Genomic DNA, 5,000 nt, shown 5'->3' with positions numbered 1-5,000 from the left:
CCGGGTGCGCAGCCTGTCCTTCCGCGGGCCTCGGTTCGCGTCTGTTGGGCAGAGCCCCGGTGTCCTGGCTGGCTGCCCGGCGGTATATCTGGAGGAGTCGATTCGCCCCTTTGGGCGCTCGGGCTCCCGGCAAGCGCGCGCGGTTCTTCCCGGATGACGGACCTACCTGGCCCGGCCCCGGACCCGCGCCGCTGTTGGCTCGGGATGCTCTCGGGCGGAATAATCGCTCCCGTCAGCGGCGCTTCAGCTTTGGACAATTTCACGACCCGTCTTGAAACACGGACCAAGGAGTCTAACATGTGCGCGAGTCATTGGGCTGTACGAAACCTAAAGGCGTAATGAAAGTGAAGGTCTCGCCTTGCGCGGGCCGAGGGAGGATGGGGCTTCCCCGCCCTTCACGGGGCGGCGGCCTCCGCACTCCCGGGGCGTCTCGTCCTCATTGCGAGGTGAGGCGCACCTAGAGCGTACACGTTGGGACCCGAAAGATGGTGAACTATGCCTGGCCAGGACGAAGTCAGGGGAAACCCTGATGGAGGTCCGTAGCGATTCTGACGTGCAAATCGATCGTCGGAGCTGGGTATAGGGGCGAAAGACTAATCGAACCATCTAGTAGCTGGTTCCCTCCGAAGTTTCCCTCAGGATAGCTGGTGCTCGTACGAGTCTCATCCGGTAAAGCGAATGATTAGAGGCCTTGGGGCCGAAACGACCTCAACCTATTCTCAAACTTTAAATGGGTGAGATCTCCGGCTTGCTTGATATGCTGAAGCCGCGAGCAAACGACTCGGATCGGAGTGCCAAGTGGGCCACTTTTGGTAAGCAGAACTGGCGCTGTGGGATGAACCAAACGCCGAGTTAAGGCGCCCGAATCGACGCTCATGGGAAACCATGAAAGGCGTTGGTTGCTTAAGACAGCAGGACGGTGGCCATGGAAGTCGGAATCCGCTAAGGAGTGTGTAACAACTCACCTGCCGAAGCAACTAGCCCTGAAAATGGATGGCGCTGAAGCGTCGTGCCTATACTCGGCCGTCAGTCTGGCAGTCATGGCCGGTCCTTGCGGCCGGCCGCGAAGCCCTGACGAGTAGGAGGGTCGCGGCGGTGGGCGCAGAAGGGTCTGGGCGTGAGCCTGCCTGGAGCCGCCGTCGGTGCAGATCTTGGTGGTAGTAGCAAATACTCCAGCGAGGCCCTGGAGGGCTGACGCGGAGAAGGGTTTCGTGTGAACAGCCGTTGCACACGAGTCAGTCGATCCTAAGCCCTAGGAGAAATCCGATGTTGATGGGGGCCGTCATAGCATGATGCGCTTTGTGCTGGCCCCCGTTGGGCGAAAGGGAATCCGGTTCCTATTCCGGAACCCGGCAGCGGAACCGATACAAGTCGGGCCCCTCTTTTAGAGATGCTCGTCGGGGTAACCCAAAAGGACCCGGAGACGCCGTCGGGAGATCGGGGAAGAGTTTTCTTTTCTGCATGAGCGTTCGAGTTCCCTGGAATCCTCTAGCAGGGAGATAGGGTTTGGAACGCGAAGAGCACCGCAGTTGCGGCGGTGTCCCGATCTTCCCCTCGGACCTTGAAAATCCGGGAGAGGGCCACGTGGAGGTGTCGCGCCGGTTCGTACCCATATCCGCAGCAGGTCTCCAAGGTGAAGAGCCTCTAGTCGATAGAATAATGTAGGTAAGGGAAGTCGGCAAATTGGATCCGTAACTTCGGGATAAGGATTGGCTCTGAGGATCGGGGCGTGTCGGGCTTGGTCGGGAAGTGGGTCAGCGCTAACGTGCCGGGCCTGGGCGAGGTGAGTGCCGTAGGGGTGCCGGTAAGTGCGGGCGTTTAGCGCGGGCGTGGTCTGCTCTCGCCGTTGGTCGGCCTCGTGCTGGCCGGCGGTGCAGGATGCGCGCGCCTGCGCGGCGTTCGCGCCCCGGTGCTTCAACCTGCGTGCAGGATCCGAGCTCGGTCCCGTGCCTTGGCCTCCCACGGATCTTCCTTGCTGCGAGGCCGCGTCCGCCTTAGCGTGCTCCTCCGGGGGCGCGCGGGTGCGCGGATTCTCTTCGGCCGCCATTCAACGATCAACTCAGAACTGGCACGGACTGGGGGAATCCGACTGTCTAATTAAAACAAAGCATTGCGATGGCCCTAGCGGGTGTTGACGCAATGTGATTTCTGCCCAGTGCTCTGAATGTCAACGTGAAGAAATTCAAGCAAGCGCGGGTAAACGGCGGGAGTAACTATGACTCTCTGGCTGCATCCGGACTTGGCTTTTCGAAGTGCGGTCTTGATGTAGTCGTGCTGCTGCTGCGAGGTGCCTTCCTTGGGTTATGGTTACAGGGAGAGTGATGCGCAATACATGGGCCTAGCCCTCTTAGCCTCTCCTCTCCTGCGGTCTTCTCCCCTTCTCGTGGGCCCGCTGATTTTCGCAGAGTGGAAGACCGCACCAGGGGCTTGGGGGGGTTACCAGCCCCCCCTCGCACTATCCCTTTTTTAGTTGGGGGCAGTATTCAGAGAAAAAGTGGTGGCCCTTCCGCTGAAGGTGCCACCCCAACTCCCCCAGCACCTAGCCGGCCAACCGGCCGTGCCGAAAATCTTGTAACTTTTGCAGCTGTATACGCCTGTAGTGAGTGCCACCGCAGCTTCACCACCAAGAACGGTCTCGGGGTCCATCGCCGCCGCCAACACCTTGCGGCCGCCAACGCGGAGATCGTCACGGAGAGGCATCGCGCGAGGTGGACGGAGGAAGAAGTCCTGTCGCTCGCCAAGGCGGAGGCCGAACTGTTCCTCGAGAGGGACGCCCGGTTCTTCTTTGTAAATCAAGAGCTCATCAGGATGTTCCCCGACCGAACGCTTGAGGCAATCAAGTGCCGACGGCGGCAAGCTGCCCACAAGCAGCTTGTCCGCCAATTCATGGAGGCGCTTGAGATCGGTCGGGGGGAAGAGCCGGCGTCCCGCCGGGGAGCAGCGAGCCCGCTGCCAGACGCGGGCGAGGCCGCTGCGCCGCCCGTCGACGCAGCCGAGGACTTCGCGGCCGACACCACCGGGCCGCCGCCGGAGGGGCCGACTGACGCCGCCATCTGGGAGCATCTGGCGGGGCTACCCGCTTCCGCCCAGCGTTTCTCTGCCCTGGATCGTGTCATAGGTCTGGGGCGGGGCACGCCGCCCGATGTCATCCTGGGCATGCTCCCGGATGCCCTTGCGTCGGTCGGGTCCAGAGGGGAGAGATCGATCACCAGGACACAGCGGCCGCGCCAACCATCGAAGCGGCCGCCTGCCGCGCCGCCGACGCAGAAGCGCAAGCGGCGCCGCTGGGAGTACGCGAGAACGCAGGATGCCTTCCGACGGTCGCGTGCACGTTGCGTGCGCGGCCTCTTGGATGGCACCCTGCTCCAGCCGCCACCTGCCATCCCTGGTCTGCTGGACTTCTGGGCGGACCTCTTCACAAAGAAGCCCGTCTCCACCGCGGGCTTCATTCGTGACCGCCTCCTCCCGCACTCGGAGCCTGTCGCTCTTGAGTGCCTATGGGGGCCGGTCACACATGAGGAGGTCGCCGCCGCGTTGCCGCCCAGGGGATCAGCGGCCGGGCCGGACGGCCTTACCCCAGCGGAGTTGCGGCGCCTGCCGCACGAAGTCCTGGTGAAAGTGATGAATCTCTTCCTTCTGGCCCGCGCCCTCCCGGAACGCCTGCTTCGCGCGCGGACGTCCCTTCTCCCGAAAACGGCTGCACCAACATCCCCCGCTGACTTTCGCCCCATTACGGTCTGCTCGGTGTTGGCGCGGACCTTTCACAAGGTTCTCGCGTCACGCCTGATGCGCGCTTGTGCTGTGGACGAACGTCAGCGGGCATTCATCCCTCGGGATGGGATGTTGGAAAATACTTTCATCTTGGACACTGCTCTCACCGACGCAGTTCGCTCCTGCCGCTCTGTCTTTGTGGCATCGATCGACGTTTCGAAGGCATTCGATTCGGTGGATCATGCTGCCCTTCGCCCTGTGCTGAAGGCGCATGGCCTACCGGATTGCTTTGTCGAGTACGTCGAGCGGTGCTACGAGGGCAGCACGACAGTGATAGCGGACGGCGCCGGCGTGGGCGTGTCTGTGCAGCCAGCACGGGGCGTTCGCCAGGGCGATCCCCTCTCCCCCCTCCTGTTCAACTTTGCGGTGGACTACGTTTTAGGCCAACTGCCCTCCCACATCGGAGCTCGGATCCTCGGTCGCAGAGTCAACGCTGCGGCCTTTGCAGATGACGTCTTGCTGTTTGCAGCGACCCCGAGGGGCTTGCAGTCCCTCATCGACGCAGCTACCGCAGCCCTCGCCCACCTGGGGCTGCAGATCAACGCCCGGAAGTGTTTCACCCTCGCCTTAGTCGCGTCAGGGCGCGAGAAGAAGGTGAAGGTGGACAGCAATGTCACCTTCACAGCAGGCAATACCACCATGCCTGCCCTGCGTGTGGGTGAAACCTTCCGGTACCTGGGGCTGCAATTTTCCACGGCGGGTCGCTGCGTCTTCAATCCACGTCGCCACCTGGTGGAGCAGCTTGACGTCATCTCCCGAGCTCCGCTGAAGCCGCAACAGCGCCTCCACGCTCTCACCAACGTACTTCTCCCTGGCCTGTACCACGGGCTGGCCCTCAGCCGCACCCGGGTGGGTGCATTGAAGTCGGCCGACGTCACCATCCGGGCCGCCGTCAGGAGATGGTTCCGCCTTCCGGCGGACACCCCCCTGGGATACTTCCACGCTCCTGTTGCCCAGGGGGGCCTCGGCATTCCATCTTGCCGATGGATGGGTCCGACCCTCCGTCGGTCCCGTCTCCTGGCGCTGAAGAAGATAGGGCCAGCCTGCGACGGTGCAGGCATGGATGAGGTGCAGCGTGAGATCGAGGTGCTGGAGCGCCACCTAATGTGGGAGGGCCACCTCCTCAAATCGTCAACGCAGGTTGGGGAAATGTGGGCGGCGCGCCTACACATCGCCATTGACGGTGCGGCGCTGTCATCTTCTGCCGCCGTCAGTGGCCAACATCAGTG

The 5,000-nt window shown here is 62.6% G+C and overlaps 1 pseudogene; it reads left to right on the top strand.

Moving 5' to 3' along the window:
* The window catches only part of LOC126447916 (large subunit ribosomal RNA), a 7,935-nt pseudogene that overhangs the window by 655 nt on the left and 2,280 nt on the right, over window positions 1-5,000 (top strand).

The sequence above is a fragment of the Schistocerca serialis genome, unplaced genomic scaffold (assembly GCF_023864345.2).
Source record: "Schistocerca serialis cubense isolate TAMUIC-IGC-003099 unplaced genomic scaffold, iqSchSeri2.2 HiC_scaffold_548, whole genome shotgun sequence".
In the NCBI taxonomy this organism is placed as follows: Eukaryota; Metazoa; Arthropoda; class Insecta; order Orthoptera; family Acrididae; genus Schistocerca; species Schistocerca serialis.
The sequence above is the reverse complement of the archived record's forward strand: the minus strand, read 5'-3'. Positions and strand labels throughout refer to the sequence as shown.